This window comes from Pezoporus occidentalis, unplaced genomic scaffold (assembly GCF_034315485.1).
Source record: "Pezoporus occidentalis ecotype Australia unplaced genomic scaffold, CSIRO_AGI_Poc_V1 ctg143, whole genome shotgun sequence".
In the NCBI taxonomy this organism is placed as follows: Eukaryota; Metazoa; Chordata; class Aves; order Psittaciformes; family Psittacidae; genus Pezoporus; species Pezoporus occidentalis.
The window spans coordinates 1261061-1275418 of NW_026913241.1; the positions used below are offsets into that span (position 1 = coordinate 1261061).

The window sequence follows — 14358 nt, forward strand, 5'->3', positions numbered from 1 at the left end:
TTACCCCGAATTAAAAAACACAGCTATGTTCTTTATCCCTGTATATGACCTCCAAACCATCTGATTCCATATATAAATTATACTGAAGGTTTTTAGAGCAAATAGTATTCAATCTTTTCAAATTCCATTTCCTTTTTTTATTGTAATGGGGTTTCAATTTTGTACACTGTATGAATAGGGGGTATGTTAAAAATTGTTATATTGCTCATCTTTAAACACTTCAGCTGCTGCATCTTCCTCCCTCCCTCCATAACGTGTATCTGCCCCAGCATCCGTCTTGTTCTAATCTGTTGTGAGCAAGGATTAATCCAAAAGATCCATCCTAGTCTTTTGACTAGAACATCTTGGGTTAGAATGCTATGAAAAGTTTATTTCACAAGAATTTCAGTAAATATTTTCCTACCCTAAGAGTGTTTCATTGAATATTATTAATAACACAGAATATACTCTTCATAAATGTAACAGCATCAAGACTAGTAGAAGCCATATGGCATTCTTTAATGTTTTGATCACTAGTTTCTTTAGGAGTCAGGCTTTTGAAAGTGATTTTATTTAGCAACTTTTTAAAGACTAAAAATAAATGACTGAAAATGAGAAAAGCAAACTAGTGGTATTGTTATTGAAAAATCCACAGAAAAGTAATCTACAGGGCTTTCCTTATACTGACAAAAACACCTATATCATTCAGGGACTGAACATGCAGCAAATCAAAGCAGAAGGAAAACCAATGTCCTTTTAAATGAGACTAGTTATCTACTGGTTATTTTAACCATAGCCTTCCAATACTGTATCTTCACTTTGCAAAACCTTTTTTCCAATCCACAAGACAACAGGAGGATAGAAGACAGCACTACCAGCAAGTTTAAAACGAACAACAGAGTATAAGCAAGGAAGAAAGGTTTAGACAGTAAACAGAACGGATTTCAGTGTGAAGACAGATTTTAACTCATCGAGGCAGAATGAAGCATGAAGTTTTGGTAGAGGCCTGTTGATTGTCATCAGTTCAGCCAGGACAAGCGAGACCAGAGAGGCTGCAGAGTGGTAACATCACTCTGAAAAACAGGAGTAACAATTTTGAAGCTATCTTCCCTAAACTAGACAAGTACACACATACAACAAAGCCCTAAGAAGGAACTTCTGCAAAGATACTGAGAAAGCCCCCTCAAAGGGCAAGAGAAAAGGCGTAGCAAGCGGACAGTGCAGCAGTACACATCACAGGAAAGCATCTCAGTCCTCCAGCAGACAAGCAAGCTTTTGAACTCCCACAGGTTTACATTTCCAAACCAGTACAGAACTCACAACAGGGAACCAAGTCCTTGTTCCTGCACCATCCCATCACCCCTGACATGGCTACAGTGGAAAAAGTCTTCATTACAACCTGAACTGCCCACTTCCCCCCAGCCTATGACTCTACCAGCCCAGGAGCACAAGGCCCTTTGCTCAGAGCTGCCCAGAAAGCTTGGGGCCAATCTGGCTTTCTCAGGCCGAGGATTAATTCTGCAACATCACTCAACCTCTCAGCAGCTCATGCACAAGTGCAGGCACTTCTCACATATAAAGAATATACTTTTCAACCACAAGACTATTCTTCCTTCAGGCTTTGCACAGATATGCAAATACTAGAATCCATTATTTTTCCTGATACCGACTGCTGTCACTTGGTTCACATCTTATCTCCAGCAAGTCAAAATACACTTTCAAACCCTTACATCAACACATCTTTTGTCCAACCATCTTCTGCTAACAGTTACAGCAACTTTCCTGCAGACTTGTACCTTTGAGCAACTATTTGATGAACAGAGGAAAAATCATGTGTCCCAAGGAATTCAGTGATGATAATGCAATGGTTATTTTAACAAGGCTCTTACACAGGTAGGTGGAAGGAGCAAGTACGGGTATTCTACATATAGTTAAGGATCTTCTTGGCATTCTTGACTTTTTAATTTCTTAAACTGATCCTCATTTACTCTGGCTCTCTTAGGAATTAAGAGGATTTCAAGCTCAGAAAGGATAAAAAGCTAATCTGTTCAAGACAATCTGATGTTATGAGAAGTTAACTATAAAATGAAAGAAAATTATAATACGGAAAACTAAAACTCAGCTCTCCCCTTGGAGCCACTCTTCCCAAAACCTGGGGAAAAAAAAACAAAACATCTCAGAACACCTGCTTTGCACCACATCTCAGGAGAGAAAATAAAGCTAATGAACATATCAGAGTGGGTCAGAAAATCCCTAAACCTCTCAGGGAAAACATCATGGCATTAAAACTTCACTTGCATTCCAGCAGAAAGTTAGATTTGAGGGGAAGGAACACTGCTGCTTTTAAACAAAGTTTAACTCAGCATAAATGTTCCATTCATTAGGATTTGAGGACTGAAGTACAATTAAAAGTCACAAAGCAGAGCCTCAAAATCAGGCTTTGGATATACAATGAATGTAAAAAAAAAAACCAAACCAACCCACCAACCAACCAAAAACAAAACAAACAAAACCAACAAAACAACCCAGGATAGTTAATCAGAAGACAGTGAGAATGATCAAAAGTAGCTTAACACATCAAATCCCTAGAAAAATCTCTGTAGATTTTTATTTATACAGTCTCAGAAAACATACTCTACGAATAGAATTTCAAACCAGGAATCATTAGTTGGTCTCTGAAGCAACATGCACCTGTAAAAACAGAGCGGACTAGCTTGCTGTTTGCACTGTGTGGGTAAAGCAATGCCACCCAACATGGCATCACATCTTATTTTTCCCTCTCAGATTTTCACAGATTAGCAAAGTTGATGTTGTAGCCAGCACAAGAAATTTTCATGCTAAGAGTTTTAAATCTGCTCATAGGAAACATGTTTCTTGAATAACCTTTTTTTTCTAAAGTCACTAATTATTGTTTGATTCACAATAGGTCTGTGCTAGAGAAGCAGACTTAAAAACTCTCCATCTTCTAAAGAAAGCTCACCTCACTCATCCCCCAGCTGGTGCAACTGCCACAAGCGCATCCATCATATTGCTCATGCACAGTATCTCCTCCTCAGCCCCCCTTGTCTCATTAATCTAAACTACAAAACCTTTGGATCAAAGACTTTCTGCTACAGGATCTGTGCAGCATCTCTCAGAATTAAGCCCTGCATCTAGCAAGCCTGCAAGGCATTGCTGTAACAAACATGAATAATAGACCATGTTTTCCTTTTCCAAGGAGGTTTCACCCCTAAGGAGCAGCCCAGCACTGTCACCTGCATCCATGCCAAAAAGGAGGAGGATTTTATGCAAACAACTTACTTCATGACAGAGGAGTACATAGGCTTAATTTACTCTTGCATAATGTTCCCAAACCTCTCCCATGTAGCTCAACCTCCAAGCAGAGCCCTTGGAAGAGTTGTCCCCTGCCAAGCCCTATGACCAACTCACACAGGCTGACCCACCTGCCCCACATCACCATCCCCTGCTCTCTAAAGGCGTGCAGTCCTCCTGTGAGGCCCCTGCACTGACACCTTGCTCTGAATTTATAAAATCAGGAATAAATTACATTCAGTGAATTAACTCAGTGCTGGGAAATACATTTCTTTCAAGTCTGAAGTGAAATACTAGTGCTGTAACATTAACCACCACAATTAGGGCTTCCATGAAGTGAAACCACCTCGTTCTAAACCACTTAAGTCAAAATGGCTTTATTTTGTGTTGCTGACATGCACTCACTTAATGTGTTGGTCGATAGGCTTTTCTACTTAATTCAATTTGCATGTAAAACCCCACATACTTTGACACATTTAGTCAACTAGATTGAGAAACGACAGTATGTCTGAAATATGTCAAGATCAAGTTTATAATAGGTTTAATGCACTTTATGATAGGTCTGAAGTTGCTAAGTTGATACAACAGTGCTTAACATTAACATTAAAGATGACAAGAACACTATCAGATCCTCATCTGCTAGCAAAAAAGCATTAAACTCACATCTTAGGACTCCTGCTTTCCAATTATGTTTTCTATCAAATATGTTCAAGTTAAGGTGTCCTAGCAGACTCTATTCCTGAATCAGCTTGTCAGCATTAGACTCCATCCTTTTAGCCAGTTTTTAATTTACCAAAGACATACCTACACCACCGAGGATTACACTTCAGTAGTGACAGCAAACAAGCGTGCTTTCAACTACAGGCCAGGAAAACACCCAGGGTCAGGCCCGCAGGGCTCCAGAAGCAAAGCTGCTGCTAGCGCTGAGGAGGGAGGCAGGCACCGGCTGCACCACGGCCAGAGCCTGGCTGCAGCAGGAGCAGCAGGGCTGTACCAGCACCGAGCAAACCCAGCCGGGGGGCAAAGCCATGGTGCCGGGGCTGGGCTGCGTCACGCATCACCCGTCACACTCTCCCGCACTGCTGTATACACTTGGGCCCATGGTGCTGTAACGAGACTACGATGAATGTTAGGTTGTATTTAAGTTGTGCCCTAGCACCAGCTACATAAGTGATCCACCACAGCTTCCTCACTTCATTAGCCCCTCACTTCACCAGCTTTTGCTCTCATAGTCTCACTTCACCTGTTTGAACACTTTTGTTGAAATCTGTTTAGGATTTTTACTATGTTTATGACTGCTATCATGAGCACCATCCTTAAAAAGACAATTGCTTCCTCTTCCCCTATTTCCTACTGGGTCTCCAGAGAATACAAATAATAAATTTCATTTTTGTCTGCTATTAATAACCAGGGAAACAAATACAAAAAAAATAACCAAGCTGGAAAATTAGCATTTTACAATCTTTTCCCTTGGGTATTACTAAATACAGTGGACAACTAGACCCTGTGTATCTCAGTAATGTAATGAATGTTTGGGCAAGTTCTGACCGAGATACTTCACTATTATGTTCGTACAGCCACTCTCCGTTAAACTACAAGTTCATCACTCTTCAACGCTGTACTTCTCATTAACACAGCATTTTAAAAGAGCCTGTTATTAAAACTTTAGAGCTGCTGACCAAACATGGGCTTTAAACTCCATCTAAGTTAGGATCTAACAGGCATCCATAACACCTATGGTACCTCCAGCACCAGTTCCTTAAACAAGCATCTGCTCCTATGCTTGTTTTAATAAGCAAAGGAGCAGCTGACAACCTGCTTACTAAAAAACATCGCACTTTAAGGATTTAAGGGTTCAGAAACAGCGTGACAGCCACACGTAACACTACAGCTAGATATTAGCAGTAAGCACAAGTAAGCACAGCGACGCCAGTTCCCATGGGACACTGCCCAGACCGCGGCCACCGGCGGGGATGGAGGTCACACAGGCGGGCACGGGACATTCGGCTTCGGATTACCGCAGGTACGGTGGTAACGCCTCACCACAACGCTGAGCTCCGATGATGAGGGCCGGCACCCTAATGAGGTCACTGCTTAGCCACAGCTAACGCGGGGGACCTCAACAAGGGCGAAGCAGCCCACGCCGACCCCCCAGCTTAGCTGAGGAGCAGGTGATCGGCCTCGGCGCGGCGCAGGCAACACCTCGGGAAGGAAGCGCTGAACGCAGCAGCCGTTACGGTGGGAAGGAAAAGGCTGAAACCAGGGCCCAACGGCAGCATCCTGGGCGGCTGCTGGACAAGGCCCGTCACTCCAACGGGAGGAAGCCGCAGCCGGGTCACAGATTAGGAGAGGAACGGCCTCACCGGCCCGGCTCCCACCGACAGCGCTGAAATGCGCCACAGCCGGCCCGCCAGCCGCCTCGGCCACCGGCAACCCCGCGGCGCAGCGCGGCCCGCAGCAACCCCCGGGTCGGTACCCGCCAGCCCGCGGCCAGGCCCGCCCGCTGCCAGCGCTCCGCGGAGCGCGGTCAAGGGAAGCTGCGGCGACCGGGCTACCGCGGGCCTGGCTGCCGGCCCAGCCCCCTGCGCACCGCGGAGCCCCGCTGACTCACCTCGCCCGGGGGCGGCTCCGGGGGGGGCGCGCAGCTGAGAGCATCGCAGCCCCCTCCCGCCGCCGCCTCCTGCCGCCGCGGCTGCTGGGGGCGGTGCTTCCGCGCACCCTCCACCGCCCCCCCCCCCCCCCCGCCGGGCCCAGCCGCCGAGCAGAGACGCTGAGGGAAGGAATGGAGCTGGCACCTGCCCGCCCCGTGCCGGTGCCGCCGCCGCCGCCGCCGCGCTCACGGGGCCCGGGCAGCTCCCCAGGGGCGGATGGGGCTTCGAGCAGGACGGGGCGGCAGTCCGTTTACTTACGTGCTCTGCTGAAGCTGTGGATGGTAGGTATGCACCTCCGCTGGGCCACGGGCTGGGCGTCTGGCTTAAGAATAGCGTTTGGGGAGCGTTCGTGGACTCTAAACAACCAAATAACTCAACAGTCATAGTGCTTCCTGCGCCTGCGAAGTTCCAAACACGTATTGCAGCACAAGGAATTAAATTATTACCTGTAGTGCCTGCCGCAGCCACTCGCATCATCTCTTCAGCATCATCATTTCTGGAATTATATACGAATTAAATTGCGTAAATGCTTAACAACATAAACGTACCCACCTCCCCCCCAAGCCCCCCGCACTAATTATTGAGGCAAAAAAACGGAGAATAACTTCCTGAGCGACAACTGAGCCGTGTTAAGCTAAGGGAGGGCAGTAATCAAGGCAGAAAGTGAAAGGCTGGCTTAGGATGTGGGGTGTTTATCAGCCCTCAACTGACCCGGAGGCAGTGGAGTTGTCTGAGCACTAAAGAGCTGGGGTGAGGGTGCTCTGTACACAGGAGCTCACACTGGGCTGCAGTCCAAGCAGAGTCAGTAACACAAGCAGCCTCCATGGGCTATCCCTCTCCGAAGCACACACGGGCTGTTTCTGCCCAGGACACTGACATTAACTGGGTATCACAGGACAAACACATTGCTTACATCTTCTGACATGTACCTCCCTTTTCTGAGGGAGGATCCTTCATTCCTCAAGAAAAAAAAAAAAGGCATTATTTTATCCAAGGGAAGAAATTAAGAATAAACTACAAGTTTGCATAATTGAGGACAGAGAAGAATGGGGGCACCATGGGTGTTTGACCCATTTACTTTGAGTCCTCATAGAAGTGGTAGAGACAACAGTGCATGTGGAAGGCTGTGCTCTCTTAAGGTCATTCCCCTGCCATGCTAAGGTACTAATGCAGTGTGATCTGTGTATGTGCATATGAAGGCTATTGAGGTCACTGTCATCTCCTACAGTAAAGGCTGCTCCTGGAGGCAGTAGGAGACAAAAGATATGGGAGATAACCTGGGTGGGAGAAGGCTTGTTTATCATCTGTCTCTGGAAGGATTTTCAACAGTCTTCATCTTTCAGAATATCCCCTATGAGTAGTTCACCACAGACAAAAACCACGTCTGAGACCAGGAGTGCAGGCCTCCAGCCATCTTGCTGAATTAAGAGATGGAGAACTACCAGCTCATATACTGTGGGGTTAATTACAAAATATCACTGTAATAAACCAGATGTCAGCTCCACATAAAATGATTTAATCTGGATGGAGACTTTCTGGCAAATGACTACAAATGCTTTTAGAGAGAACATCTATTTCAAATCATTTCCAGTCACTGTTTGTGAACTGAAAAGAGAAAGCTGATCTTTGTAGTCACAGACTACATTTACTGCAGCCATAAAAGCAGTCTTTCCCTGAACTCTAGTAACTCAACATTGCCCACCACACACACACTAAGAATGTGACCATGTTCTGAAGCTTTGCTTGTATTTCCTTTTCTTGGAGCTATGTTTTTGAGAAGCTACACCTTGATCATTCCCCTTCCTTCTACTTGGTTTCATTGGTGCCAGGGATATCCCCTAAACAAACAAACAAATAAATACTTTCTGAATAGAGGAATCATGACAAAATATGTAAAAAAAAATTCTTTGCAGGCTGTTACATAACCTGGTATGTGAACAAAAGGGTTGCAGCTGAGGACCAAAATACAGAATATGACTAATACAGAGTAATTTACAATGTTTTCTTTGCCCAAGGTAAGAAATTGAGAGAAAACTGCAAGTTTGCATAACTGAGGCAGACAGAGAGGAATGGGGGTACAATGGCATGTATAAATATGTATATGTATCTCTTTATCTATACACATAAATCGTTTCTTAGTGAGTTTAAAAGCCAAATCCAGTACCAAGCAAGTTTGCTGACATGGCTCAGCCTGGGGCCCATGGCCAGCAATCAGTGTGAGGTAACCCCTGCAAAAAGCCTCTTCCAGTGAGGCTCTGTGTGAAGATATGGATTACAGCCTGTTAGGCTTGCTCAGGGACTTCTTTTGCTGTTCTTTTAGCTATGAAAATGAGGATTAGCAAAAATGGAGAAACTGTAGCACTGCACACAAACTGTCCGAATGTATCCTTATCACAAAGGGTTACACATTTATAGCCAAAGCAGTGTTCAGAGAAAGGAAATGTAATTGTACCCTACTTAAAGTACAAAGTATTCTGTTAAAGCAGTTGCTAGTGTAAAACATTATAGAAAATAAAAATCTGAGTCAGGTGTAAAATCTATTTAAATTTAATTAAAAGATCTTTTCAAAAGGCCTCTGAATCACAGTTAATGCGATACATCAATGTGGTATACCAAACAACAATCTTTCTCTTAGCTAATACAGTGACACTAATAAATATGTACCCAACCACTGCATATTAGAATATTCAGAAATAATACTTTATAAAATAACCAGAATTCACACATATACATGCCATATAATGAACTCTATACTACAAACCCACACTGGGTTAAACTTGCCCATGAAATGGAAAGAATGCTTGTGGATTTCTGTGGGCTTTTGGTTCAATGCATATGTCACTTTGTAAAGATTTCAATTTATGTGTCCTACATCACTTCACCATCTATCATGGTGAGAATACTTGTAAAAAGGAGTTACAAATGCTTCACTACTTAAAAAAGAAACAAACAAAATTAATGTCTAAAAGAAAGCCCCAAATAAACTGAAAAATTAAAGCAAAGCAGTTATCTTTGAAAAGTATGTAAAATTCCACATTAAATAAAATTAAAATAAACAAACCTGCCCATTACTAACCATGGTAGATTTTGCTTGAAAAGACTCAGTGGAAAATAAATACAGCATAACACACAAACTTCCATGGAAAAACATCTGGTATGTTATATGCATGAGATACGCATCTTGTGCATCTGGTATTTTCCAGTAATGATAAAGATGAAGTATCTGAGCCCCATCTTATGGAAATGGTTTCTAGAGGCTTAAATTTTAGTGTACAGAAAAACTAATTGGTTTCTTTCATAAGCTAGAACTGTACTTTGAAATCGAGAATTTCTGGCTGGCACAAAATACTCTGCTGTCCTTCGGCAGCTTTTAACTCTGAGCTCTAAAAAAAACCCACTTACATCAGCCAGATTAGAAAGATAAGTTGAAGGTGAGATTTGTGCTGGCAGGACTTGCTCTAGAGTACAATGAAAACATCAGAAAAGCCGCCATTACCTTCAGACCTTTAATATATTTTTTAATATATTTTGCATAGCATGAACTACTTTTTTTTAGTCAGTCCTTTGCTAGGAGAGGTACTGCATTAAGGCAACTATGGTATTTGTTTCTTCCCCTTTAAGAAGTTCTTCATAACACAGTTCATACTTATCCCAGCATAAATCTGGGAAGAAGTCAAGTCTTCTTGTTCCTCAAGCTATGAAGAATAAAGTGGCTTTTCCCTACTGTTTCAGACACTAAACTATATTACCAGTAAAAGTCCCAACAGAGGAACTGAGAAATAGTCATCCAGTGAATCAGCAAATCATACCCAGCTGCAAGCAATGTTAATGGTAGCCAAGGACAAAATATTCACAACCAGTAAGACAACAAGCTACCATTGCAGTGGTCTGTCTGGTTTGGCAGGGAAGCAGAGGATTCTTTTCCTCTGATTTTCAATCTATCACTTTCAGCAGGATTACATTCATTAGCAAAGAGAAGGCAAAGCAATGCACAAAGCCAAATACTAGTTACAGAAACTGCATTTACTTTGTGTTTATTGTGTGTATGTACGCATACATTTTCCTAAAGGTTAGGTTCTTCCCCACCCCCCCCAAGTTAGATTTATGTTTGCATAGTATCTGCTTATAGGGTAGTCAACCTTTCCTCACCCCAAGAACCTTTGAACCTACTAGCAGGTATCAAAATTTGATGTGTGGTGACAGTCTCACAAATATTAAATTACTATACGGTTGTGTGAACATCAGAGACTGACAAAAAAGAAATGCAAGACAGTGCCCTCCACAGGCAGAAAGCGCATGGCATGAACTCCGCAGCCGGCTTCCGTTTGTCCAGTTAATCACTGGCCGTGATTCACTGAACTGCGTGAGCCGCAGTTCAGTTACCCTGTGGTGTCCCTGCCCCTGGCAGGGGGGTTGGAACTAGATGGTCTTAAGGTTCTTTCCAACCCTAACTATTCTATGGTTTTATGAAGAACTGGGGGTCAGGTGAGATAACTGAAGGGAAAAGAGAAGAGACGGCCAAAGCTTTTAAAGTGGTGGAGACAAGGGAGCAGATCTGGAAGTATAATAACCATAGGAAATCAAGCTTCAATAGTTTTGCTGTCCACACAGCAGATTGGTTCCATTGGGCTGCTGCTAACATTGGTGCCATCAAATATATGCAAAATCATGATGACTTTGATCCTGTCATAAGCTCCACTGCTACAGAAAGTGCAGAGCTCCACTGACTCTGTAGTCCAGGGAGGAACTAGAGACAATTTATGCAACATAGCTACTGAACCTACAATGAATTCTGCTTTGGCCTGTCTTCATGGAGGGAGGGAAGCTTAACTGGCCACAGCTTTGAAATAGATCTGCTTCGACCTTCTGTTATAGAGAGGTCCCAGAAAAGACCAAACTTAAACAATGAACAGAGACTTTATTCTAAATAAACACTAGAAAACTTAAGTTTAAAAAATCCAAAATTACTAGGGCAAGTAGAATAGTTAAAAACATGACATACATCTACCTCCTCTGCCCCTGATGTCTTGGCAGGATGGGTCCTTACTTCCACACTTGGCCTCAATAACACATGTACATGCCTTCTCCATTGCATTGAGTGTACTAACTATTGAGCCTAACACGTTTTTAATAACTGCAGGTATATGACCGAGGGATGGCAAACTGATCATTTTTTTCTGATCCCTAGGAAGTTCCTTCTATCCCTTTTGAGAGCAAGGGGTTGAGCAAATACTGGCAGTGAAGCAAGAAATTATTTTCTATTATTGTCATTCACACCCACAGAAAAAAACACCAAAACCAAACAACAAACCAACATGGATATAGGGACAGATATCTCTGTTTTCCTAATTATTAGTCAGTGACTTGAGGTCAATGGGAAATTGAGTTATCAACTTTTGACTAAATCAAATTTCACGAGAGTAGATTTTAAAGGTAATACAATACCACTGTACAGCAAAATATTCCCTGACCAAAGCAAATTTCAGTTGAGGGTCAGTAATCTACGTAGTGAAAGATTATTCAAGAAAATGACTGCTGATTTTACAGAGCATTATAGATTATTCTACTTCAATCCAAGGACTAGCTCTCACTATTTATATGTCTAAAAAAATGGTGATAGCTCAAAGCAGTTTTTAACTGAACTGATTTTTTCTGAATCAGATACAAGTATAGCCGTATCATCTTGTCTTCCTGATTAAATCCAGGTCTTTTACAATGCAGCTTTGCAAACCTAAACCAAAACTAAACTCAGTATTTTTATTTAGTACATGCAAATGTGATTTTTGATTAAAACAATGAGCAATTTACTTATGCCCTTCTCAAATTCTCAAGATAATATTCCTCCCTGCAAAGAACAAAGGATCTAAATACTTAAGTGTCAGTAGGAGGATTGCCATACTTCAGTTGCACTGAGATTCTGATAAAGACTGAGTGTGAAATAAATAGAACCTTTTTAGACAAATAGAAGCACTCATCTGTTTAAACTGTGTTTAGGACAGGCAAACTATGTTGTCAGTCATGCCACAGAATAGTAACAGCAGCTTAATGTTATCTGGTAACATTAGTGAATAAAGTGATGTTTCTATTTTTGCATTCAGATTTCTGGCAGGAAATAAAAATTATTAGTAACACATAAGAAATGTTTTAGATGTTTTCTTTTTAGGACTATCAGTGCAATGTGAGATAAAGACTTAATGTAATGGTACAAATTGTTTCAGAAATACTGAACACAGCTCTTCACCTGTTTCTTACAATATCCCAGTCATCACAGTGTATTTAATTTAGGACTTAGCGTACTGTAGAATTCTCAGTGGAAAGCTTCAGAACATCTGTTTATTTCAGAGTTTGAAGTTGAGGATAAAAATAAGACAAACAAAATCTCATATTTTGAGTAGATATTAACAGTTCCACACTTACCGTGCTCACTAATAAATTCATTGGATTCCTCCCCAACAGTGTTTCTTTTCCAAACCTGGAAACTAAATTGTTGACAGTAAAAAAAAAAACAACATATGTTTAGTTTTCAACAAAATGTTAATTTAGGTTTTAAGAACCTGATTCTGCAGTGTGTATTGGCCTAAACTTGTATTAAAGCCAGTGACATGCAGTGACAGAGACATGCTTCAAGCAAAGATCAAGTTTTGCACTAGTGGTATGACATTGTATCTGGCAAAGTTTGAGCAAGGATATCTATGTCAAGCGAGTTGCCATGATATAACTACTGTGAAACCCAGCCTCGTTTCAGGAAGCAGCTTCTCTTCGAAACAGAAACATCCTAGAGAAACTCTGTCCCTTCCATTTAATGTCTGTCTTTACCCACAGACACCAAATCATCTTTCCTGACAGTCACTCTAACAGAATTAGATAGTGGGAAGAAAATCAACCTCAGCTATACATATATGGCTGCAGAAATACTCCTAGGAATCAGGTTTCAGTGCAGGGTAACTACTTCTTCTTCCAAAATCTGCTGGAAGTGTCAGTGGGATATAAATGACCTCAAACAGAAACAAAGGGGTATTAGACTGTTCCCCAGTTTTGATTTTTTCACTGCCCCCTTTGGACAAGGACAAGGTTTCAACCAAATGCTAAGATGTGTGGCTAAAGTTAAGGCATTTTGAGGCAAAGTGGAAAAGTGGAGCAAACTTGAACCCTACCAATTCAGAGTACATGAGTATCAACAGAAAAATCCAGTGTACAAGTTATACATTCTGATTTAGTGGCTCTACAGAGTATAAAAGAGTAATTTCCTCTGGTGTTTTAGCTTCACATAAGGAACTGTGAAGAAACTGCAAGGTGCTGCCTTCTCATGCCATTGAACTTTTAAGTTCCCAGAGATGGGACTGAACGTCATTCTTTGCTTGGCACTGTGACCAGAAGTGCCACCTGATTCCACCTGGCTTCACAAGGAGCACGGGTTCCTCTGCTGAGGCTAATAAAGCATTTCGAACTGAGTCCTTCCACTCTTGGAGACACCTAAAATCTCAATCCACAGCTAAATTTTTCAGCTTTTACAATATTTCATTCTCTTTGTCTCTTGCAGAATGTGATCTATTTATAACAGCTCAGCTATTTCTGAACCTCAAGCAGACAGAAAATTGATGTGTCATTATAAGGATATGCCTTTGAAATGGTTGGGTGGGAAAAGAAAAATACAGGAAGGTGACAAAAGTGGGAAAATTAGTCTTCGTCTATGTAACAGTATGAACATTTCTTACCTTTTTTCTATGGCATTCCTCATAACTTCCTAAATCAGCACATCAACTATGAATTCTCAGAACCTCTGCTTTTTAAAGTCATTTACTAATTCCTTTTCTTCTTTCCCCTCTCTTCCCTCTGTTCTATTAATAGTTGAGAAAAGGTCTGTTGCCTGCAGGGTTGGACAATTTTATCTGCTTTTAGGAGGTACAACCCAGCTCCCTGAGGATTTCTTACATTGCTGCAGTGTGCTGTTAACTGTTTATTACCAGAAGGTTCAAAACTGTCAAAGTACTTATGTGTAGGGGGAAGAAAGGCTGTAAGTGCAAAACCAATCGCAAAGAAAGAAAGAATTCTATTTTAGCATAATATATGCATTTTTTTTCACACAGAGAGAAATTCAGACATGGATCCCATCTGAATTACAGGAACAAATCGGTATGGTCTCCTCATTTCATTTCGAAAAGAAAGCTGGAAAAGGTTCAAAGAAAGATGCTCAAAAGTTTGGAATGACCTGGAACAGCTGAGTAGTTTAATATTCACCAGTCAGGAAAAGAGGCAACTTAGCAGGAATATAGCAGATTTACAAAGTTATGAATTTGAGAAAGTGGATTCATTTACTCTTTATTCTCATACATGGATTAGGAAACATCAAATGAGGTTAGTAGGAAACATGTCCAAAGCTCACAAAGATACTGTAAATGATAAAAATTCATCAAGT

At 41.8% G+C, this 14358-nt stretch overlaps 1 protein-coding gene across 6 annotated transcripts in view; it reads right to left on the minus strand.

The window, feature by feature from the left end:
- Positions 1-14358, minus strand: part of MFSD6 (major facilitator superfamily domain containing 6) — a 49927-nt gene that overhangs the window by 23518 nt on the left and 12051 nt on the right. Inside the window, exons 2-3 of one of the 6 annotated variants that reach the window (XM_062610024.1) lie at positions 6389-6438; positions 6201-6298 (exon numbers count right to left, since the gene is read on the minus strand). The exons of 2 other annotated variants lie outside the window; for them this stretch is intronic. The gene's annotated coding sequence lies outside the window, so the exon portion shown is untranslated. Of the gene's footprint in view, positions 1-5898; positions 6043-6200; positions 6299-6388; positions 6439-14358 lie in introns of those variants that run through there. 3 more of the 6 variants (XM_062610027.1, XM_062610025.1, XM_062610029.1) reach the window with 3 other exon arrangements.